General features: G+C 37.4%; 1 long non-coding RNA gene across 1 annotated transcript in view; it reads left to right on the plus strand.

The window, feature by feature from the left end:
- LOC148214625 (uncharacterized) overlaps nt 1-26,535 on the plus strand; it is a 44,741-nt gene extending 18,206 nt beyond the window's left edge. The window contains exons 2-3 of the long non-coding RNA XR_015797718.1: nt 23,428-23,871; nt 26,339-26,535. This is a non-coding gene — a long non-coding RNA (uncharacterized LOC148214625). The remainder of the gene's footprint in view (nt 1-23,427; nt 23,872-26,338) is intronic.

Below are 26,535 nucleotides of genomic sequence, written 5' to 3' on the forward strand. Positions count from 1 at the left end.
GGGAATTAGACTTGCCCAACCCTGTTGGTTTCCAGACACAATTTAGAATGGAGCTCTTCTGGAGAGCTATTTTAATCAGCAGAAGAACACCTTAACAACTATTTATGCATTAGTCTGGTTTTAAGTTAATGGCATATGTTGCTGTTGTTTATTTACCTTATTATTCTTATTATGGTTGCTTTTTTTTTTGTAAACAGCTGAGAGTTGTGTGATTACAGCTGTTTAGAAATCTAATAGATCAACAGATAAACTGAAACCCAAATCCTATTTATGCAGATTATATATCATTAGCTAAATTTAACTGATTTAACTGTTTTTATTTTAGAATTTTGGGTATAGTTGTGTTCACCTTCCCCCTCCCCTCTCCCCACTTTCCTAGATAATTCTTTAATAACTGGACATATAGCTATGTTGCTTTACTAAAACCTTCCTTAGATAGTATGCATAGTTACATAACCACTCTGTTTTAGGGTTCTCTATAGGGTTTTCTTATATTCTGTGTTTCTGAGCTTTAGTCAAGAAAAATCAAGATACTTTTAAAGTTTCTCCCCTAAAGCTAAGGGCTTAGAATTCCCTACTGGACAGAAAAGGGAGTGTCAGAAGTTTCACCAAGAGTAGTGGGATTCTGCAGTAGTTTGATTTCAGAAAAGAAACCTTAATAAAATATAAAATGTGACCTACAATCATACAAAATTTTTAATATTGCAAATGAGAATGTTCAATTAATATTTTCTATATTTCTCCTGGAGGTATAGCAAAATCAGTATCTCCTGCAGGACATTAATTTGTATCTTGATTCCAAACAGAATTAAAATGATAAAGAACATTACAAATTTTAAAGAGAGAGAAAGGGAAGAAAGTATTAAGTTGTTCAAAAACAGGGCAACTTTCAGCAGTGATCAGCCCCAAAGCTTTAGACTAGATTGCATGTTTTCTCTATCAGTGTATAAATCCTTAAAATTTATAGAATATTGCATAATAACCTTACTGCCAGAAAACATTTTTTGGCAAACTAAATGGAAATTGGGGCTTTCAATGAAAAAGGCAACTGTACCAAAAATCACAAATGTGGCCCTATAATGTCCACAAGCAGTGAGTATTGCAATGATTTTGTTTTCTTTTTATTATTTTGATTGGCCTGGAAGCCAAGAAGAAGTACCCAGTCTAGTTGCTCATATTTTCTGAAGAGTGGTATAGGGAATTTCTTAAAACAAACGGCCCTTGTCAAACAGTTTTAACAAATGAAATGTCCATGTTCATTATGCTGATTTTCCAGACATTCATCTACTTCTTGAAAGTTAGTTCAGAAGAAAACTTGCACTGTTTACTGTCCATGTTGCAATCAAAGGGCTGTGAACATGAAGATGTCTGGTACCTCAAAATACTTCTCATGTAATGATATGAAGATGCTTAGCAGACTCTATAAGGCTTCTAGAATGATAGCAAGTCTTGCATTTTGGAAAGCTGCTGGGGTTGAAGAGGATTGTTTCACTGCCCAAGGCAAGGTGTGACAGAGCAGTCTTGCATTAGTTGAGAGGGTTTGCCACGACTCATATTGCATTATGGACAATTGGGGGATTCCTCTGAGCGAGGAAGCCTACTCTGCTGGAAGCCCTGGGAGGACTTATGTCTTGATTTCTCCCTAGTGAATTTGAATGGTAGAAGTGGCACTAGTCCAACCTGCCCACAGAGACAAGCTATTAATGTTACAGGTGCTTTTGTCCTGGTGCTCCAAAGAGTAACTATTTATTTTAACATAAACCTTAGTAGCAAAATATTTGCTACTATTTGAAAAAAAAAAGTTAATAGGAAAATAAAATACTGCAGTACCTATTTCACCTATTTTATATTGCCCTGTGATAAGCAAGAAATGACACGTGGCGGTGGAGGGGTTCTTCTGGCTATGAAGGTTTTCTTTTCATCCCAAACTGACTGCCAAGATTTGAAGAACTGGGCCAGCTCGTTGAACTGGAAGCCAAAACAGATACAATGGCGTTCATTTAATTAGCAAATGCATATATGTTTTAGAAGACTTTTAATAACCAAAACAGGTCTTTGGGAATATGGAAACAAATGATGTATGGCTACCCCACTGCCATCAGAACAGTAATTTTATTCTGGATATAGAGTTCAGTACAAACTCTTAGGATATAAAATTTCAAGCCTTTCAAGGAAAATAGACCTTTCCTTTCCTCTCCTTTTCTCACTCTTTCTATCCTGTCTAACTTTCCGTTTTGTGAATCCTTATTTAAAAGTGAGCATTTGTTCAGTTCAGCAAGATTCTCTCTAGAGAAGAAAATAATTTTATCAGTGAGACTCCCTGGTGATCAGGTAGACTTGGAACTGCTCTTAATCAGCCTTTTTGACATGGTAGCTTGAATAGCACTTCCCGTGATGCTTTGTGCATCTAGCTTAATTCTTTCCTTTTGAACTCACCATGACTTATAAGTGTCTTTTTTTTTTCTCTTTGTATGTCTGAAGTTATCCTTCTATTAACTTTAATTGGAAAGGTATCTTTTGTTCCCCCAGAGTAGTCCTGCACTAAGCACTGAACTCCCTAGGATTAAATTTCTGGGGTAGCAAGAGTTCAGTTTTCTAATATAGCTAAAGTAAAAAAAAAAAAAAAGATAGAAAATCCTTACTAATAGATCTGATATCTTTATCATATCTGCTTTTTAAAAAAGAAATAATATCATCACAAAAAAAGGTACTGTCTGATAGATGAGAGGTGATAGGTAGATAGATGAGAGAGAGACAGAGACAGAGACAGAGAGAGGGAGAGGGAGAGGGAGAGGGAGAGGGAGAGGGAGAGGGAGAGGGAGAGGGAGAGGGAGAGGGAGAGGGAGAGGGAGAGGGAGAGGGAGAGGGAGAGGGAGAGAGACAGAGAGATTTGTGTGCAACTGTGTGTCTGTATGTAAATACATACAACTTAGACTTTAATTAGTTCAAAGGGTAGCAGAGCTAAGAACAGATTAGACATGCATGCATTAAATAAGCTTCCCTTTTACAAGTAACCATGTTTCTTCAATGTACATAGTGTAATTTATATTCAATTTGTTATGAATTATATTCAATTTTACTTTTAAAGTACAAGTTTGTTTGTTTGTTTATTATTTAATATGACTGCCCAACTCACAGAAGTGGCTTACACTTGGTTAGAAGCATAAAAACAGATGCCAACCATCATTTCTGGACAGGCTTATCCCAGGCTGTTGCCCAGATGAACCAGGTTTTCAGAGCCTTATGGAAGGTCACCAAGGTCATGGCCATCCATATTTAAGGGGAATATTATTCCATATGGTAGGTACTGCAATAGAGAAGGCACACTGTCCAAGTCCCACCAGGGGATATTGCTTCATAGAAGGGACTTTAAGCTTGGCACCTCTGCTGGAACTCATGGGATAAGCAGAGAGAATTGGAAACAGGTGGTGCTGCAGATATAGTAATCTGTCCCTGTGCCATAAAGGGCTTTATAGGTGATATAAGGGTGACCCAGAAGCCTATAGGGAACCAGCACAGTTCATGAAGTTTTGGGGTTACATGGGCAAATTGTGGTATACCTATATTACTCACACCACTATATTCTGGACCAATTGCAGCTTCTAGATGGTTTTTAAGGGCAGCCCCATGTAGAATGTTTTGTTATAGTTCAACCAAGAGGGGACCAAGGCATGAGTGAATGTGAGCAAGGCCTCCTAATTCAGGACTGGCTGCAACTGGTGCTCTAGATGAATTTGTGCAGAGAGACATGCCTGGCGAAGGCTGCCACTAGCCCTTCCAGCAAGAACTGAGTCCAAGAGGACCTTCAGATTGCACACCCATTCTGAATGTGTGACTGCAACCCCATTCAAAAAAAGATAGTCTCCCAAATCTGGGGACCCCGAAACCCATAGCCACTTAGTCTTGCTTAGGCTAGGCTAAATCTTGTTCTTCCCTATCCAATTCCCCCAGTTCTAGACACTGGGAAAGAATCTTGATGGCATTGCTTGTTCAGCCTAGAATGGAGATATACAAATGGGCATCATCAGTGTTTTGAGTATATTTGACCCTGTACTGGCACCACCCATTGATTTCATGTAGATGTTAAATAAGAATGAGGATAGAACTATATCCCTGGAGGTTTGGGGCTAGATTACACTCCCTCTGATCAACAGACTGGATCCAGCCCTGCAGGAAGGAAGAGACAACACAGTGCCCCCCAGAAGCCAGTCCAGAAGAATACTATGATCAATAGTATTGAAACCCACTGAGAGATTAAGGAGAGCAGGATAGAATCACTACCCCTATCTCAGTCCTGCCAAAGGTCATCTACAAGTATGATCAATGCTGTCTCAGTACTATATCCCAGTCTGAAATCTGACTGAAGGGGGTTCAGATAATTTGTTTCCTCCAGGACCCCTTGGAGTTGTAAACTGATTATTTTCTCAACAATTTTTCCTAAAAAGAAAAGAGACCAGACAAAAATTGTCTACTACTTGGAGACCAGACAAAAAGTGTCTAGTACTGTTAGATCCAGAGATAGCTTCTTGAAGAGGAGACTAGCTACCACCTCTTTAACAGCTGGAGGAACCACCCCCTTCCTCAAGAATATATTTATTATTGCCTGGATCCAACCACATGTCATGTCTCTGAAGGCCTTAACCAACCAGGAGGAGATAGTTCTAATACACAAGTGGCTGCATTGACAGCACTGAGGACCCTGTCCATTTCCTCAGGATAACAAGTTCAAACTCTTCCCAGATACCATGCTATACTGTGCCTGTACAGCTGGCTTCCCAACTCACAGCAGATCTGAGTGTCTCAGGATAACCAGGTGGAAAAGTCTGAAGCAGTGGGAAGATGTCAGGAATATTTTGAAATATTAAGCCTGACACCCTATGTTTTCAATTCCTTATGACTTGTTTACAGCTCATGTCCCTTTTCAACTCACGTTTTAGCCGTTTCATAACATTACAATTGGTGATAATATTACAACCCCATAAGAGGAATCCAGACCTTACACAAACTTTTTATCTCTCTTGGAGGTCTCTGTAGATAAAGGTCTTAAGAATGAATGTAAAAGTCTTTAATAACTATCATGCCTTGGAAATGACATACTGTACATCTTATTCCTATAGTCATATATTGAACAGGCAATGTTTAAAAAGACCAACATCCTGAATCAACTAAATCATGGGAGTCCAAATTAAGTCAATGGGATTGCAAAGGAGTCAGCTTAAAATTTACCATCTATTTGTCCATTCTGCAGACTCTTAGGTAAGAGGTCAAATAGCTGGAAAGTTTTAAAATAATTATAATTAGCTTTCTTAGTTATGATGCAGGTCTCTTGGCTTTTGCATCTATCACTAATGATTAGAAACATGAAGCCAGTCTCATTTATCCGCAATTCATTCCTCAAAATGTATAGCTACCATATCTGGAAAGCAAAAATCAAGGCAACCAATCGATGGTGGCAAAAAATAAAGTTTTCTGAATCTCCTTGTTACCATTAGTCATCCAGATTTTTGGAGCCCTGATATGGTAACCTTATAAAATGACATGGATAAATCCAGGATTGGATTACAGATGAAACTGGTGCATATTGCAAACACACAATGTGGCTTGCAGTTCCTTCAAAGTGCAGTGTATCAATTGCATTGCCTTGGATTTGGCTTCATAATGTCTTTGTGTCATCAGAAGTGATTGGCTTAAGACTCTTCATTAATTAATTCTGCAAAAGGTGGCCATGCAAGTAGCAGGCCAGGAGTGCCTCCTACTGCCCCTACCATAATCTGCAGGGTTTACATGGCTTCAGAACAAAGAATGAAGCTTTCACCACCTGCCATTTTTATCTTCTAAGAATGCCACATGAGTTCCCAAAGGCAGTTCTTGAAAATAAAAGTGTTAAAAACTGATGGTTTACCTTGCAACTTGCAATCTGCCCACAGTTTTGTCATAATTACAAAGAATTTTAGGGGGAAAAGAATACAAAAGGGCAGTTATCAAGACTCCCATCCACACTGGTGCCTGCAAGCACCATGTTGGGAATACCAGAAATACAATACAAATAGCCAAAATATGATTCAACATTAAAACATCATTACTTAATAAAAAGCAGAAAAGCATAAATCATTGTTTGAAACATATTAGAGACTTTAAAATGTCCACTTCTGTGTTGGGTGTTGCTCCTGAGTATTGTTTTTGCATCCAGGGGCAATTCCTGTACATTCATGAACAGGATTAAAATAAAATATTTAATTTATTTTAATGACCAGTGAAATTCACAGATAGCCACATTCACTTGAATCATATACCTACATTTGTAGAATGATCAGATAGGCAATAAAATGATCTTGAGTCTTATCACTTATTGGCAAATACTATCACCAAGTATAAACGCTATCCTGGCTTCAAGACAATGCACACTGTTCATCAGGTGGTCTCAATCATTTGCATGCTATCTCTCTCATATGCAGTCATACCTGATATTTTGAGATTCCTTCAAAACAATGTCTGTGTATAGCAATGAGATACTGTTCAGGGGGCAAATGTGGTCCTGTGTACTTTCTTTTTGCTTCCAGACTTGCCATGCCTCCATTATTTGTGGGCGCTGTATGCAACAACTCTGAAATAAGCAAGAGGTTGAGGATACTTCCCAGAGCATTAAATGTATTTTCTTCTCCTTGCATAGCTACTCCAAACATCAAGGGGAATACTACTGTGTACCTTTCTTCCTGTATGGGTATTCTGACGGCCTATGGTATGTTTTCAATTTCAAATATGCCTCAAGATCCAAAGGTTTGTCTAGACCCTCATACACCAGAATATGCAGCCCAGATGTACAAATAAGTTCCTAGAAACTGTTGCTAATAGTAAGCTGCATGCTCAAAGTTCCTCTGTTCATTTAACTGATAGTGATGCTTTCTAGTGTTGTGTATAAATCATTTTCAGAATTGAGTCAGAGCACAAAGAATCCTATCCTATGTGGATTTTACTGCATCTGTGCATTATAAGGGGGGGGGGGGACCACTATGAATTCTTACAACACTCACAAGATTAGTTTTTGTTTTTTTCCCCACCTTTTTCATGCTTTTGATATGGATGAAATCTGCACACAGGTGAAGTCATCCAATGTTGGATCCAATTTCTTTCCCACTGGATTAATTCCCTGCCCAGTTTCCCCCACAACCCCTAGCACACATTGCAGTCAGCCCAGCCCAGGAAATCCTGCAAATTTTTTGAACCTTAGAGCATATTTTGAATTTTGACAGCATATCATCAGCACTTGCTAGAACTGGGACTGTCTACACACACTGTAGCTGCCATGTTGGCCATGGCCAATTAAACCCCCCACCAATTTACCAGAAGGTGAACTGCAGAGGTTGTTCAACTCCAGTTCCCACATGGCCTATCTTCGCTGTAATACATGTGTTTAGCAGTAACATTTGTATAGCAATTAGTCCTATTTTTATAATGCCTTGAGGAAGTATCCCTTCAGTTTTCACAAGTATAGAGACAAAGGCTTATGGGATACAAAATTCACAATAAACATCCAAGAGATGGCTTTGCAATAGTAAATATCTGAACAGAAGAACCCACTAAATTGCCTTTGCATGCCATACTTGTTTTCTGATTATAAATCAAAATCACATGCTGATGTAATTGAGTGAGACTCCTATTGATGAGCATCAGAGAGGCACACATTTATAATGCCTCTCCTTTGGGCCCATAGCCTATTGAAAAATTGTCTGTGCAACATTGGGTTTAATTTATTATTGTGAGTGTGTTTGCATGAAAGGGGCTGTTTTGACAATAGCAACTATTTTAAGCTGAAAAACATGGCACACCTCAGTCTAAGATGCATAATGTTTTCCATATCCAGGGATTCTTTATTCTGAATAGTTTCATACAAGTTGCTTTTTTAATCTCTCCAGTAGATTCTGTATCTAACAGAAAGATGCATAGCTTTTCTGAATAGATGCATTCTGTATTCTCTTTTGAAAGAGTCAACTGGGCACGGGGAGAAGAGAAATTGAGAATTGCTTTAGCCTTTACTTCTCTAGGATTTCTTCTACTGCAATAGAAGAGGAATATATATAGTATACATATAAAGCATTTGGTTTTCATTTGTGTGAAACTGTTTTGCAACTACATAAAAGACCAACAGAGTTTATGTAAGGAAGTAGCTGGTTGTCTTTAAACAATACAAGGCTTTTGCAGTTATTGCTGAGTTTTGAAGGGCAATCTCCTAAGTCCTGCTAGAAAAGAAACAGGGCACTGGTTGTATTTAGATTTGAAAAACAAAAAAACAAAATCCTAAGCAGTATTTCAAGCAAAATTATAATTATTAGTACAAAAGGATTGGCTGTATTGTCTTTTATCATTATTCCAACACGGAGTAAAAAGAATTCTTCATCATCCATCAGTTTCTGCTCTTTAGAAACAATCCAATGTATTACACTCGAGATTTAAGTATCCAGCCTTCAAGTCTATCCAGCTAGCTAGCTTTCTTAGCACTTTCTGTCCCATCTTGTGGGAAGTAAATTTACCAATCTAATCTCATCTCTCAGTGCTAGGTTCAAAGAAGAAGGCAGCCTGCCTACCATATATCACAATTTTGGCAGAATTTCAACAGTGGCAAATCTGAAAGCAGCCCTTAACTTTTGTAGCATAGAACTTTCACTTTCTACAGCCCACTTAGCTAAATTACAACAATATTCAGTAAAACTCATAGAAACTGTTGCACAGAATATAATGATATCCCTGAATATACAACATAGCGTCCAGTTGTTTATATTATTGCAACTTGCAATCGGAACAATTATTTATTTGTTATTTATTTCAGCAATTATTTGAAAGCATCTAAGTTCACATTGACCAAATAACTTCAAAATGCATATACTGAAGAAATATGTATTGAACTTTCCAAGTATTTTAATAAAAACTAGCTGCCCATTTTTTCTAACTTATGATAAATAATGCACTCCATGCCAAGAAATGTTCCCTCATGTCATTTATACCTAGGATCATAAAGACACAAAAACGTTATTGAACTTTATTACAGATCATTTAGTTCAGCAGACTATAACCTGTGAGTGAGAATGAGCACCAGGCCTGTTAAAGCATTTGAAAATCCTTCCTACAGAACAGCTTTGTAACGGCAGCTGTATGGCAAGGAGGAAATAGCATCTTTCCCCAGGTAGCCATAAACACCAGTGCCAACTCTTGGCAAGAACCAGAGGAGCCTTTCAGCTCTCCTTCATATCAGTTGAACAGAACTGAATCAATTGAATTGAACTGAGTCAATTGAAAAGATTTGATCTCTTCTTCATCGTGCTGGAATACCATGTGTTGGAACTGCATATGAGAGTGCCAGAAGCCCAGTGAACAGCCACATAGCTCTGATATCCCTTATGTATCCTTTGATCAGACCACAGGGAAGTGTTCATGTGCTACTACAACTGCATGTGAAAAGGATGCTTCAGTCTTGGAAATGATCAACAAAACAAATTGCTGGACATGCTATACAATGCAGGTGGTTAACCGTTCATCTGTCTTTCTCTCTAGTCCCAAATCACGCCACTGTCCAAAGTGATGTACACTGGGATTATTGTTCTTGCTTTCTTCCCATCAATTCAGAAACAGCATGTGGACAAACAGCCAAAAATAAAAGAGTTCAGGGCTAGCAAGTCCCTGACAAAATTGGCCTCTGCTGCCAGATCCAAATGCCAGGAGGTAGTGCCTTTCTTACATTTAAATGTCAGGTTCACTGTCACTCTAATCCTGTATTATGAAACTAAATTTTATTGAACCAAAACATGAAGCCATAATGGACTTCAGTTTTCTATTTCTGTTATTATAAAGCCTAAGTATCTCATTCAGTATAAAGTCAGTAAGAATTGTCCAAATAGCATGGAATTCACCACACATAATCTACCTAGTAAATGGATGTAATCTACCAGATTTCAGAAAAGAATCTGTGAAAATTGCTGTTCACATTCTGGCCCACCCAAAACATCTTCTCCATTTCTCCTTTTACCCCCTAACATAAACTGTATTAAAAGGGTGTGACTTTCTTCCCAGTTTTAAGTTATAGTTGAATTGTAGTTTGTCCCAGCGCTGATGCTCTCCAGCTGGAATCTCTGTCTCTATCATTGAGCATTTCTCCACTGCCAAGGGGCCTGTCTTTCTGCAGATGGAAGAGGCTGCCTTCTGGGTATGGGGCACATTCCTTCCAAAATTGTACAGCCCATGTCTACAAAGACCCACCTCTTCCCTAAGCTTTTAATTACTTGCTGGTTTTAGTATTCATTTTGGATAGAATTTTAATTTATGTTTTCAGCTTTTAAGATCCTCTAAGAATGTTAAGGGTGAGATCATTGGACAAGTTAAAAACACAAGTTTGCCGAACAGCCATACAAGGACCGTTTCTGGAGAAGAAGACATATTGTGTATACTGTATAAAGCTATTTTAAACACTAACAGTGTCACATTTCTATTTTGAAATTAAAGAATGACCAAGGATACTATATAAAAAAGAATCATTGTCTTGAGAAGCCATCTCACTTTACCAATGTGAGCAATACATTAACAAATAACATTCTTCCAAAGATGTTTATGTTTTCATTGCTAATTTTATGGACATTGCACTTTTCATACTAAATGTATATTTCAGTTTCTTTTTACTTTGGACTTTTACATTACATTCTTGATCAGGAGTCCAACTGACTCAAAGAAAACTTTATTCTTTTTTAAATCAAAACATTGTAATCAGCCTATGCCTAAGAGTATTTATCAGTGGTTCTTCATCAATGTGGGGAAAGGTTTTGCAAGATTCTCTCTGCCTTTTCATTTTTTTTTTTTAAATCAGAAGAAGATATTCTGATTTTGACTAGATCAGTTCTAAAGCCTATCTAACCTGCTTCCCAGCCAACCAGTAGAGATCTATGGGAAACGTTCCACTTTCTTGCCGACATTTCCCAACTGCTGCAGAGCTTTGATTGGGAGTTACAGAATGTGTCTGTAAATGTTTGCACTGTTGTCTGGGAAATATAGTGGGAATAAGCAAAGAGAAGTAGTGCATTTTCTAGGAAATAATACAGTACTCTCTTTAACCTTCTGACTCAAAAACTTAGGATCAGCAGTGAAATGGTCCATTTCCAGTTTCCCCTGATTTTGCTTATCCTCATCAGATGCAATATTGATACAAGACAATTGTTCTGAAGTTTGTTAATTCAAAAGAGCATAGGACTGAACTGCATTTGAGGCAATTGTGACTTCCTCAGGCTTCTGTGTGAAGGAAGACAGCCAGGGGATTCTTTGATTCCAGGCAAGCATGGTTTTATCCTGGTATACTTTTCACAGATGGAAGGCAGGTTCTATGCTCAGGCAATTCCAGAGTTTCCTAGAAAGTAGATCTCGGATGTTTGAGGCTGGGAACTCATAAACTGTAGATTATGAGATGCTGCAGGTTCCATCTTGTCCTCCAGGATCTTTAACAACTATGTGACATTACTAGGTGAAATTACCCAATGATTCTTGCTGAAGAAGCAGAAGCAGAAGCAGAAGCAGAAGCAGCAGCTTATAGACAGTGGAATTCAGAGTATGAATTCATAAAAGAGAAAAATCCAGCGCACTGTCTTGTTTTAATAAAGGGCTCCCTCTTCTGGATTTTTATGTAATTTCATTTGCTGAAAAAGTATTACAGTTGCTAAAGTAGAAGTCAGTTTAAATATGACTTCACAGTGCCTGTGTAGAGGGATCCTGCAGAACTTGCAACTGAATAAATCTTAGTATTGCAAAATCACCTTGGACTCATCTTAAATTGTGTAGGTATGTGTTTGGATCTTCTGCAAAACTTGATGGCATTTAAAAGTGCTTAAATTTAGATAGACCATGCAATGAATGATTTGAAGAGCAAAAAAGAAATGGGACATATCTTAATCCATACTGATTACAGCAGGAAAATAAGTACAATAACTTAGCTTTCATACATCCCATATTAATCTCTCATAAACATTTTTGTTTCATTTTGAAATCTCAGAGTTCTTAGACAGGTAGCTGGCTTTACAGATGCACATGCTTTTGCAAGATTTTATAAAGTTATTGGAAGTATTAAAATATTGCAAAAACATTCTTAAAATTTTAGATATAACTATAATGTGGACATTGCTTGAAGCTATAATTTAATAGATGAAATATGAATATATTTACAAGGTAAATGATCCAGTGTAAACATATGGTGGGTAATTAATCCATAAATAGAGTCAAGAGAGTTAAAGCAGAATTCATATCTAGATTTTGAAAATGTTTGGTAATACGATTATTGGTCAAAGCAACACATTAAAGTGAAGTGCTGTGACTTCAGCTGAACCTCCTTGGGAATTTTAGATCCATATTAATTGAACAGGGAAGGAGTATTAATGCAATGTGTATGAAATCTGTCTAGTATTCTGAATTAACTATATGTGAGCTATATATCTCCTCTCCACTTATCATCCAGAGGACTTCAACATTGTTGGGGGATTTTTTATGACCATCTGGGCACCCCAAAATCTCACAAGATGTTGGTGTGTCCACCTGAACTGTTGGAAGATACAAGAAAAAATACTGATATCTCATGAAATCTTAAATGTGAGAAACTTGTGAGATTTGTTAATTGCATGAGGTACACAATACACAGACACACATGCATGCATGTGCCTGCATGAGGAGTCAACTGTAATACCTTGACTCCCTGGGCCATAGATTGGGAACTATCGGCATCATGAATTTCCACTCTTGGTGTCAACTTCATATCCTTCTTTGTGATGGAAACATAAAGGAGTAAACCACAACTAGATCAGCTATCAACCCTTGATTCATATTTTTGCTTTGATTTTTAAAATAGTACATATGCTTCATGCAACCCCATGGATTTTAATTAGTCCAGTTATACAAAGTGAATTAATCATCAATATTAAAAGTGAAAAAGTTTCCAGGAATTTACAACTTCCGTCAGCCAATTTGTGTCATATGTACAGAAGGTTACCAGTGTTTCTTTTTTCTTCTTCTTCTTCTTTTGCTACACCTTTGAAGAACTAGTTTAAACTGAATAGTAAGTTGACTGTGGTTTTCTTAAATTATTGTAACTTAAGATGCATATCCTTGAGCTTTTTCTCCAGGAATTAAGGATGAGCATTATATTTACTTTGTGTGCATGAGCAGCCCTATAGTTCTCTCTCTACTATCTGGCTTTAAATCTTTGTCAGGCAAGGGTCACATCAGGTCTTCTAAAAATGTAATAAATGTTGTGCAGAAACAGCAGGGCTGGCCTCAAGTGGATCATCATAGTATCTGAAGGAACGTCCCTTCTTATATCTCCTACCTGTTATCTAAGGCATTTTCAGAAGCCTTGCTCCAGGTGTCTACCCAGGCTGAGGTGGCTACACTGGTGCTATTTTATGGCCTTTTTGGCACTAGGCAAAACTGTTTTTATTCTCTTAGAATGTTAAATATGCCAATATGTTAATGTTGCGTGTATATGAGGCATAGAAGGTATTTAACTAAGCAGTTTGCTGCTGTGTGTTTATTATAATCTATTTTAATCACTATTTTAGAATGTTTAAAAATAACATTGTGATTTTAATGTGTTAGAAATCACCCTGAGAAAACTTTGTTTTGAGTTTTGGAAGCATCCATATTTTTAAAGCAAACAAATGGTAGAAAAATAGTCACAGAATCTATGTTGATCAATATGAAACACCCAAAGGAGATATGATTATCACACCATGTGAGCTCATTTGAATCTCTGAGACAAATAAAGGAAATTACTGGAATTTTAAAGCTACATAATACATTACAATAATCTCTTAGAATACTGTTCTTTAATGTGACTCTATCCTTAGATGCATGTTCTTCAACTATGAAACAAAAACAGAAGACAAATACTGTGCTCTAAAGACAATTTCACCGTCAACAAGATCCAGTAAATGGACTCACATTATGCTGCTAAATGATAACTGGTTATTGTGTTTACCTATTCTCTATTAGTTTGTCCAGCCTGGTTGGGCTTAGGTTGAATTAGCATACCTGTGTGAATTCAAGTTTGTTTCACAATGCAATAATCTATGTAGCTGATGTTTTTTTCTCCAACAATAAATTTATCACAGTTCATTGTTTTGCTCTTCTATTGAGCAAATAAGAATGACTCAACAAAATCAAAGAGAAAGTTTATATTGAATGATGAACAGTCATCAATAGCATTACCTTCTGACTTTGGACATGATGAACACAATTGCTTTCAACTTCCAGGGTTCCCCCACAATTCCTCAATACAATCTTAGAATTAGTTCAGTGATTAATCTAAACTGCAGTGGAAGCATTTGGAAATCAGTGTAATGATGTTGCTAGACTGAAAAAGTAAATAATTCAGAACAGTAGGGAGACTCTTTGCATTGCAGTTTAGTTAGTTTGTTAGGTTTATATCCTGGGGTGTTTTTTTTTTCTCCCTTAGAAGCTCAAGGCAGCATTCATAGGATCCTCCTCTTCTAACTTTTCCCACAACATCCATAGATTGGGATGAAAGAGAGTGACTGGTTCAACCTACCCCACAGAGAGTGACTACAAGCTTCCATGGTTAAACTGAAACTAGATGTCCTTGGTCCTGCTCTAATATCTTAACCGCAACACAGCATACTGCAGTTTTTCTTCTGTGCAACAGATTTAGTAAGGATCTCATGTTCATGATAGGCCATCATCTGAACTGTCTAGGATGAATTGCTGCTGCCACTGTACTTATAGTAAATCTCTTCTTCAAGTGGACTGATGATATAAAATGCAAACAGGAGAGTCAGAGAATGAAAGAGAGTACTATATTGTTCCTGGCAATAGGAAACCAAATGTAAACAGCACCAATTGGGAAACAATGGGATAATTCAAGTTCTTCTGAATTCCTAGGAAGAGAGTCAAGATACCTAATTAAAAAATAAATATTGTGTTTTTTGGAAAACAGTACAATAATTTATATTTGCCTTAAATATGATTCCCTTACTATCTCTCATCTACTGTTTTCTTGCCTTGCTTCTTCAACATAAGATTTGCAGTATAATAAATTACTTGTTTATACATTTAATGATTGCACAGCACCATGTATTCAGTAAATGAGCCCTAGGGCCTTTAAAAGAGAACAGTTTGAAAGAGCAACAATAAATGTGCTAAATTATTCATTAGTCCTCACAAACAGTTTAGAGAAGTCATAAATCTTGAGAAGTCACAAATCCTGCCCCCACTTATTTGGCAGAAGACTTGTTGAATTCAGCATGATTTACTGCAAAGTTGAAATCAGTGAGATTTACTACTTCAAAAAGCCTGGCTGTAGTCCTGTTTAATTATAATATGATTAAGATCTTGAATTTAGGATTACAAAGCATATACAAAAGGAAATAAGTATAATCAAAATCAGGATATGTCATTATGGGGAAACTTTAGAAATCATAACATCTGTACAGAGTCTAAACAGAGAGAGAGAGAGAGAGAGAGGCAGAGACAGAAAGAGATCCCGCTAGAATGATCTTGGGGAATATAGTGTCATAATTTGCTAGATTAGCATGAAAACTTTTTTTAAAATAATCTTTGAGTTAATCTTGAGTCCTGCTGATTTCATGGACACATCCATGTAGTTTTCTTGGCACTAGTAAATAAGTGGTTAACCTTATCACCTTCTGGATATTTTTTAATTTCCCAGTCTGATATATAGTCAGCTCCAAATATTACTGTTAGGTTCATCATAAAGATCTCTCCATAAAAACCAACAAGGACTATTGTGTTTGCATGAACATGAATAGAACCCTCTCTATGATCAGAAACCCCAATAACATATGAAGGGTTCTTTTAGAATTCAAGTAACCATAAATGGATGTTCCTTACAGACCACTTAGATCATGACTGATGCACTACATCCATGCAAGGACCACCAACTATTCCTTTAAAATGCTGTGGATGGTGGTAAAAATGTTTATGATTAGCTTGGATACAACATATAATGTGCCACAATTGCTAGCCTTTCCTATGGTCATCCATTGTTTATTTTCCTAACTCTGACTTCCATCCCTCTGCTATTTTTTTTAAATAAGCACACAAAGTGTAAAAATATCTTTTAAAATATATTTAATCAAAGATGCATGTATTTAAATAAAAGGAAGGCAAGATCAGGTCAGTACACCTATTCCCATTCCCTTTCCCTCCTATTTTGTTCTTAATCTGAAAGTTGGGGTGACGTCAACATTCAAAATGTTTTATCCTACTTAATTTGGGAACTGTTGTGTTGGTTGTCATTAGGAATAGAAGCAAGGATGAGTTTTATTTATGAATTTAAATGTTAGCTAAGGATTCTTTGCTGTTTTCCTGAGCCCATACAGCTCTTGCTTGCACAGTAGCCAGAGACAGCATTTCCTATTGATCCAGAAAAGAAGGGAAGGCATGAGATCCAACAATTTCTGCCCAATCAATATAAGAATTCAAGCCAAAATCTAATAAAAGGCATTCAGTAAGTCACCTACCCATAGCTGAAGATGTAATTGCCTATTTGGTAGGCTGTAATGCAAAACTCTACTACGAAACATTTTCTTAATTGGAAAGAGTTGTCCTTATTCTCTCTTACCCTCTACAGTAGTGTTTGTCAACTTTGGCAACTTTAAGATGTGTGGACTTCAACTCCCAGGATTCCCCAGCCAGCCATGGGAGTTGAAGTCCACACATCTTAAAGTTGCCAAGGTTGAGAAACACTGTTCTACAGAGACCATTTCTCTCACCCAGGAAGTCCAAATGCTACCCCACTTGCATTTTTAACATTAAAATGTTCTAGCCTACCTGGAAAACTATGAAAAGCTATCCCTGCCTTTTTCATTGCTGAGAATTCTGCAATTTCAAGACATCTAGAAAATGCCAGATTCTATAGGACTACGCTACCTGGTTAATTTTAGTTGTTATTGTGATGTAAACCCTTCCTTTCCCCAGACAGGGCTAAATTCTTTCTCTAACACTACATATTAGCATTGCAAATTAGAAATATTCTGCTTTTCTGTAAGAGGTTGCAGCAGGCATTCAACATCTACCCCAACCAGCTAGTTCAAGATGTCCCAACTTATTCATGGAATCTCAGCATTTAAAAACAGAAAGGAATGCTGATGGTATACTGGGGGAGGAGGACCTCTAATTTACCTTTGTGGGCAAAACAGGAACCCTAGGAAAGGATGAATCCAGCTGGAAAGGGGGTCAGAAGCCCAGACAGGCAGAGGCGGGCCAACTGGTTGGTATCTGCAGAATTGGCTTGGGGGAGCAACTTGCAACAGGAAATTACCTAACAGTGACTGGAAGGTCTGAACTGCTGGAGAACCAGCCTTCCAAGGGAACATTTTTTTTTTCTTATTACAGAAACACTCTGGCATTGGAGGCTGGGAAGGCAGACAAGTGCTTATTTGAAGCAGAGCAGATGGAAGTAATATCCTGTAGGAATCTGATACAAATGCTTGTCACTCCTTATTTAGTTAGTGGCACAGTAAAAGGAATTTTTGACAATTTGGTTGGACTATGATTAATCATGAAGCACTAACTCTTGTAATGCAAGGAAGTTTATCTCAGAACTTTATTCTGTTTAAGTGCCCATCTCATAAACAGGAAATGCTTGAAACAGCCAAGCCAGCAGGAGGGTGATGCTGCAAGCAGATAGCCAGGAGGCAGTTAATAGGGCAGATCCTAAGGAGAATAACCTAATTAAATGCTAAGAGAAGTACAAAGTTTAATTAAACCCTTGTCTAGCAAAAAAAGGATTAAGCAGTAACTGTCATAGCTTCATTCCTAAAGTGATTAAAAGAGCAGCAGTCTGTTTAGGAACGTGTACATACACACTATACACTATTAGTGAACAAAGCAGTCAAGACTATGCCCTAATCAGCAAGCATCACTGATCTCTTTCTTTCTTTCTTTCTTTCTTTCTTTCTTTCTTTCTTTCTTTCTTTCTTTCTTTCTTTCTTTCTTTCTTTTTTTCTTTCTCTTCTCTCTCTCTCTCTTCTCTCCTTTCCTTTCCTTTTCTTTTCTTCACAAAAGTGTATACTTTTGTTGTTGTTGTTCAGTCATTAATTTGTGTCCGACTCTTCGTGACCCCATGAACCATATCGCACCAGGCCTTCCTGTCCTTCACTGCCTCCCTGAGTTTGCTCAGTTTCATGCTCATTGCTTCAGTGATACTATCTAGCCATCTCATCCTCTGCCGTCCCCTTCTCCTTTTGCCTTCAATCTTTCCCAGCACCAGGGTCTTTTCCAAAGAGTCCTCTCTTCGCATTAGGTGACCAAATAATTGGTTAACTTTTTTCTATACTAACGTGAATTAGAAACCCTATTTCACCCATAGTGAGTGCATATGAAAAACAATTGCAGAAGGGTTTATATCCTGTTTATAACACTTTCATAACTTCTCTGTCGTAACATAAATGGATGGATGCTAACACAGGATTTGGACAAGATTTACATCAGAGTACTTTCCATGACCAAGCTACAGTGGTGTTCCAAAACACAATTTTAGATCAATAGACAGGGAAAGACAGAAGAAAGCCATGTGTTCTTAGTTACTAAGAAGTTGCAACTCCTGTTTCAGCCATACTGCTTAGCTTTCAGTATGTTGATTTTGGTGACATCTGTATTCTGACTGATTACATAGTTTAAAGATATTAACTGCTTGAGTGTGTTCGTGTGTATGGGTGTGTGTGTACGCGCCTTCGAGTCAGTGTTGACTCTGGCAATTGATTCTAAGAAGGAAAAAATCCTTTTAAAGACAATGGAAACAGTGACTATTTACAAATAAGACATATTTGTCCTACTTGCTTTTTAGGCTTTTTTAGACTTCTACAAAACTTTTTTGTCCTAAAAATCAAATGAGCCAACATTCAGCATAGTCCTACATTCAAAATATTGAACACTAAATACAAAAATGATGGGCCTGCAAGACAGGGGTTTCCATGGAGTGTCAAAAAAGTCACACAAACCCTGCAATCAAAGCCCTGCATGTATTTTAGATATGTTATGTGTGTAATACACCTTAAAAAAGGAGCAGGGTTTGACATTGCATAGTCATAGCTGTGTTCTTGACTTTTTCCTCATGGATGTCCCTCCTCAGAAAATTATTATTCTATGGTAAATACAGGTAACAGTTGCCAGGATTAAAAATAAAATATGAGCAAGATGCATCTTTGGCCCAGTTTTTAACAGTTTTTAGTGCAGAGTACACATATCTATAATTCTATTTACAGCCCTCTATTGAGGCCTATCTATAGTAAACCTGATTTTCTGTCATTACACACTTGGATTTAAAGGTAACATCCAAATATCCTTTTTTTGTGTGTGCTCTTAAGAGAATAGAAACAGAAACCACATGGATGGGAGGAGAGAACTGCAAAATAAAGATTTCATTATAACTTGTCTTTTCTGTTTTTTGTTTTTTTTTACCAGTATCACCTAACCAGCTGAAATGTGATTCTAGTTGATAAGCTATTTGAGGAGAGTAACTCAACTACCTTCCGCCTGAGCCATTTTAACTCCGCAGCTGATGCTTTGGGCCGATTACTGTCCACATCTGATAAGAAAGGAATTACATGCTGTCACCGCCTCTCTCACCTTTCCAGAAAAGCTGGCTGGTACTGCTGAATGGGTTAGCCCTGCTGGCCTTCCCTCCCCAGGCACTGCTTTGGCGACAGCATCCAAAGGAATTTATATACAAGTGCAGATCTGAATGGATTCATTCTGCTTGTAGAAATGGGTGATTTGTTCCCTACTTAATGGGACAAATGATCAAGCCATGTCTTGTGAGTGTTTGGGGGACAGACTCCTAACCCTAAATTTTCAGGTCACACAATGCGAAGTGATATTGTGAGAGGAGGTATATAGCTATGTTTTCTGTAGGCACATTTGGACATCGTAAGACAGACTTCAGAATAAGCAGGAACTATCAATAAGCTTTCATATATAAATATTAAATATACACATTCAGGTGCCTTTCAGAATTAACCATTCCAAGCTGACCTACAAGGTATTAAAAGCTCATTATTCTGTAAACCCAAAAAATATAAACACTAGGGGATCCAAAAATATCACATCAACAGTTAAACAGGGGCAGCAGGGTAGGGATGGAAGGAATAATAAAACCTAAAATAAACTGCTAAACCTACAGACAATTAAATACTAAAATACATTTTAAAGCAGTTTGAAGGGAAATGATCTTGAGGATCCCTTTAGAATTAATCAGTGAAATACCCATCTATAGGGCTACCATATTTGGGCTGCAATGAACCAGCAACCCCAAGTTTTCTTGTCCTTTGCTACCCTCTAGCAGTTGTCCAGATTTCTGCAGCCCGTCCTGTTACCTAAATAGGAAATTTCCTTGCCATGGAACATCAGTGGAAAAATCCATTGTGTGACATTTCTTGAGGTCAGGTACACAATGAGCATTTCTTATTAAAAATGTAATATGTCATCCAGTTATAGATATGGCAACATGTAATGACAAAGGCTTTATATCTCTACAGTAATGGGGGGAAGATGCTATAAATCATTAGCGTTGAAATGGTCAAGGAAGACCTTGGTTATATTCTTCAGGGCCAGGCAGGTTGGTGAAGGTGCAACTCATTGAGGAGAACAATCAAAGACTGGCTGGGAAATTCTGGGAGCTGAAGTCCACACCAAGGACTTCAAGTTGCCAAGGTTGAGAAACACCATCTAGACTGTGTAAAATATACAGATCTAAAAACGTCCATCAAAACAATTTATTACAATAAAACCTAATTGCTCTCGTAATTGGAATCTTCATGCCCTACAAAGAAGGAGATCTTCACCAGTTTCCCATAGGACAGAAGGTGTGGCCAACCTGACATCGGGGGCATGCCATTGCAGAGTAAGGCGGGGTGCATCACCTTAGCATCACCAGGTAGATGACAGCAGGAATTAGCTCCATAGGAAGTCCAAGTCTACTTTTACGGAGAGTAGCTATAATAACAGAATCTTGCAAGTCTGATAGTGCTGTACCTCCTCCCCTCTTATACTCATGTGAATAGGGGCGTGTCTTTCTGAGCAGCTTCCATATATTTTCTGCTTGTTTTGGATCTGGATCTGGATTTGTATATATTTTCCCCTCATTGTTTGGGTAATGGATCTTATCTATCTCCATCAAGATCACCTTCTATGCTTTTTACACCATGCTAGATCAGGAAGGGAAGTGCAACTCCCATAAAATAGGTATTGTTCTCCTGAACTGGCCAATCCTGGTCAAAAAATAGGCAGCCACATTCTGTACCAACTGCACCTACTGAGTCACCTGCAATGGCATCCACATGTAAGGGCAAATTACTGTAGTTTAATTGAGAGATGACAATCTTCAGCACCTCCTGATTGAGAAAGGGCTGCCACTGGCAGACCCATTAAAGCTGAACAAAGTTTCTTCAGGAAGAAAGGGATGTGTAACACACACACACACACACACACACAGTGCTTTACTGGAATTTTGACAGGCCATTTTGTATCTAATCTAATTTGATATGTAATATGCTGATCTAAGAAGGAAGAATGAGAAGGCAAGTGGAGGTGAGCTTGGAGAAAGACAATTAAGGAAACAGTAGCACTGAACAAACTTGAAAGAATATCTATTACTAAGCATTTTTCTAGGAGAAATTTCCACCCCTTTGACCTGATACATAAAAGCAGGGAACATTAAGCACAGTCCAATCTCATTGATCTCCACTGGGTCATTAAGAAAACCTGACAAATATATGTGAACGTGCGGTACCCTGAATCATGTAAAATGCTAAGAGTGAGTGCACATTAGGACAGAGTCTCCATCTCAAACCTGAATCTGGTTTACAGTTTCAATACCATGATTATCCTCTTATGATACAATGACAAAATGTATTGCAATCTCCACTGACTTTTCACCTCCTACCAAGTGCCCAGAGGCACTTTCTGTTGGATAGTACAAAATACATTCAGCTAGAGAGCAAAGGGTAACTTGTCTTGAGAAATTTGCCAGAAGCAAACTCTTGTGGGCCTTGCCTGATAATAAAGTCTTTTCCATGACTGATCCTTTCCCACCATACAAACACTTGTAATTTTCCTTCAAGCACAGTGTTGTAAATGTTATCTTATTCTGAGACAATGAAATGGAAATTTACCAACAACACTGAGATTCCTAATCCCATTCGGAATTCTTTAACATAAGGGATGGGGGATGGGTTGTCTTGCAACCTTTGACGTCAAAGATCAGGTTTTGGAGAAGGTTGAGGCCAAGGATTTGCCTAAATAAATAGAGCCAAAATTCTGTTTCCACAAGATTCTGTAGTCTGCCTCTGTGTTGCTGGCATTTCACAAGAAATAACAAGAAAATTATGTTGAAAAAAAAGTCAATCTTCTCAGCAATCCTTCTTGTACTAATCATACCAGGTAAGCCAATCAGTTTGAGAGATTACTGTATTATTAACTACAATTTTTACACATTGTTTATGTTGGATTTAAAAGATTATACCTTGAATACCTTAAGATCACTCTGAGACAAACATAATAAAAAACTAGATTGTGATCAGTTAGGATCTACAGTAGTGGCCAATGCATAAAGATAGCTGGGCTCTACATGCTATCATACAAAACATTATATGCAGTAAAGTCATTCTCATCCAACAGCAGTAGGGAAATATTAAGATACTTTAAGTTTATTCATTTAAAAGCAACATTTAAAATTTAGGGCTAGTGTGATCCCCTGGTATTCTTACATTTTTTGAGATTATTTTTCTTTGCCTAAGCAACTTCATAGCTTAAACTGTTACTAAAATATTTAAAAGCTTCAGTACAAAAGAGGAATGTAATTCAATGGATGGAGGAAGGTAGCCTGTTGACCAGTTTTCAGTGGGCTACCTAGCATTTGTTGGTTGTCAAAATTCTTGCAAGAGAAAACAAGATTCTTACAAAGTTGTATTTAATTAGATTTATGGAAACAGAAAAGAGATTTAGGTTACAGAAACCTTGACAAACAGGATACCTTCCTACAGCACTCAATTTATTTCTAAGTTCACTAGGACAAGGATGTCTTAATTCTCTTGCTAACAATCATTCAATGGACAGGGAAGGTGGTTAACTATTTTCCTGATAGGGGAAGAATGTACAGATATTTTCGGCTAGTAATATTTTGCAAATCATTATCTACTTTCTCAGGCTCTGAAAAGTTTAAGGCAGAGGCTCGGTGATATGCCTTTTTTTGTAAATTAAAAACACACTGGTTGGCCACAGGATTTCTAATGGAAGAAGCAAAAAAGATCAAAACCAGACCATTCCACTCCATGACCATCTTAATATGTTGCATGTCTGCAACCAAGTGTTTGATATTTAGTAACAAAACTATCACTTTGCATGGTATGTTCACCATTTTTAATATTCCAGAAGGATCTGTTGCACCAATGACTGAGAAACCAAGCATTGAACCGAGCAAGGTGCCAACAGTTGACTCAAACACAGAATTGAGCAGCACACAACCAAGTGAGGAACCAGATATAGAACCAAGTGTGGAACCAAGTGAACAGCCCAGCATACAACCAGGTGAAGATCTAAGTGGGGATACAAGTGGAGAATCCAGTGGAGAAGGAGAAATAACTGTTGAACCAAGCACAGAACCAAATGAAGAATCCACAGTAGAGGCAAGTGATATACCAACAGAGGAGCCAAGTATAGGACCAGCTGGGGAACCCTGCCAGGAATTCAGCCTAGAACCAGGAGATTTTTCAAGTATATTTTCAAGCGAAGAACCACATGGGGATGAAATCATGCAAACAACCACAGCATCATTCTTGCAACCAACAGCAGGCACTGAGTAAAGAGAAATGCTTAGTAAGTTACTTTGACTATAACTACTATCTTTTTGAAGTGGTCTATATATTATATGTTTACATGAGATTTAGAATCTTCTAAAAGAATTTCTTACCTTGCAATTATATACCATTTAATACAATAACTATATTAGTTGGGACTAAAACAAAATATTCTGTTGCTTTAATGTCATAGCTGAGTAGGCCACAGAAATTCTGTATAATATTTCCAATTCACACAATAATTTCTACCAAATTATATATGATGGGATATGAGAAATTCAACATGGTAATGCTACTATATAGTAAGGGTTGACATATAAACCAGCAAGTCTCTTGCTAATTTCTAACAGGAGAGAAAGTAAATTTTCTTTGGGTGATCAGACATTGTTTTCTAACATGATATATATTTTCCTAAGGGTACAAGCTGACCTGAATGTCACTCCTGTCACTAATCCTTCTTACTTTCAACATTGTTGATTCTGCAAATATATTTGGAGGCACATTCAGAGGAACTATAGATTCCTGCAGGCTATGGAGACCTGTTTATATACAATGTACAGGAAAGCTAATTTAGCTAACTAATCTTAAATTGCCTGTCTTGACAATCAAACTCATCAACCCAGTACCACTACTAAGCGGTACTTCCAGATGCCAACCCATTACACACTTGTGTAGGATTTGGCCTTTATATGCTGTATTTAAATGTGGGTTACAATGGTATGCCATACATTTTGTATATGTGAGCAGATAGACATTGTATGTAAGTCTGATGCACAAAAAGTGAACACATACAGAATGTTTTTTTGCACATTTGGGAAAGTTGTAGAAAAGAGAAGTAGCAGCATACAAAGTGATATAAGTGACCACTGGACCAATAGCAGAAGGGCTTCAGCTTGAGTTATCCAAGCTGATGCCTTCATTAAAGTATAAACACGTTAGTTTATGTTATCCTAAACATCTTGACACTCTTTGTATGTTTAGGATTATGCTGTAGGACTAAATAGATACATGTATATGCAAAATATATCCCTTTTCTGCTCTACTCTCTTGATCTGTGGGGTGGGCTACAATTTTAAACATAGATTGTATGAGAAACTAAAATTCTATTAGCTACAGGATCAGAACCATCTAGCCTCCATCTAGCATATATCTGAGAAATGCTCTGTTTCCTCCCCAACTCATATTTTGGGCAATGTAAGATGGCCTGGTCATGAGACATATTTCCTGAGTCAAAATGTAGGTACCTGTTTTCTCTTTCCTCCTCAGCAATGGGGCCAACAGCAGCTTGGGGAGATAGGCAAAAGTCTACCAAGAGAGGGGAAAACACTGCTCTCTGAAAACCCTTCATAAATATCTTCTTCTTTTTTCAGCTAGATTTTTGTAAAATGGTTGATTTTGCACTGATGTTATAACTCTTAGCCTTGTTGCTTTGTTTAATAGATTTTTAAGGCCTAATGTTCTGGTGATTAAAGTTAGTACTCCAACAATGTGACATCACTCACCCTGGCAGAATTATTGTAGCTTAAATTTTCCCAAATTGCCCTTGCCTGTTGTGGAAAGGCTGCCTGATTTTGATCAGTCACTCTCTCTCAACCTTAGGAAGCAGGCAATGGCAAACCACTTCTGAAATCTTGCCAAGAAAACTGCAGGGATTTGTCCAGGCAGTTGCTGGGAGTCAACATTCACTTGAAGGCACCAATAAATAAATAAATAAAAATTACACAGATATTAGAGGCATAGGAGCCCCTGCCAAGAACAAAACAAAAAAACCTAACAATGATAGTAATTTCTAATTATATATTTTGTTTTCCATTTTGAAATGGTTTACAAAATAAAAAAGTATTAAATAACTAAAGCCTGATGCACTCACCAGAACTCATAAAAGAAGTTAACAATGAATAGCCACATTGAATAGATCAGTGGTTCTCAAAGTGTGGTCTGGGGACCCCTGGGGGTCCCTAAGATTTTTCAGGGAGTCCATAAGGTCAAATAAATAAATATTTTAACATTTCTGTTATAATTTCTAATACAGAACTATTGAAAAATATAACTCACATAAACCAAAGCTCTTTGAGCTCCTCAATCATTTTTAAGAATGTAAAGGACCACTGGCATAGATGTATAATTGGGACTACATGGTACGGAACAGCAACGTTTTAAAAAGATCAGCTTTGAAACTCAGATGTTGAATGCTATCTATCCCTAGCTCTAAATTTTCCATAGCAATTATATATACAGTATTTTCAGTTCTTCATAAAGAAACAAATACATATGCCAATTATTCTGTGACAGGTTTTCTAATTCTGTAAATAGCACTGAATCACATTTTCATGAATCACATGAAGGGAAAATGCTCAAATTTTAAATGGTGAAGCCTAACCACTATTTATGGGAAATTTTTTTAAAAAGCCATTTCCATTGTAAAATTACCATGTAAACACACTTCTTTCCTGTTTTTTAGTTTCTCTCTCTTTTTTTTCCTTTAGAATAAGATGGCAACCTCAGGAAAGAAATTGTATTGACACTTTTCTGAAGCATCTCCTCAGTGGATGGAAAAAATGGAATGCTGTCTAGTTTGGAGGACTAGAGAGTTAATTGTTGGGTTTCAGTGAAACTAAAATCAATTCCTGCTTTTTTTTTCACTTTGTTATTTATTAAATGGTGATATCTCAGAAAACTACAG

This window comes from Python bivittatus, unplaced genomic scaffold, assembly GCF_059951505.1.
Source record: "Python bivittatus isolate LINGU-HERP-01145 unplaced genomic scaffold, Pbiv_v1 ctg000610_np1212, whole genome shotgun sequence".
Taxonomy (NCBI): Eukaryota; Metazoa; Chordata; class Lepidosauria; order Squamata; family Pythonidae; genus Python; species Python bivittatus.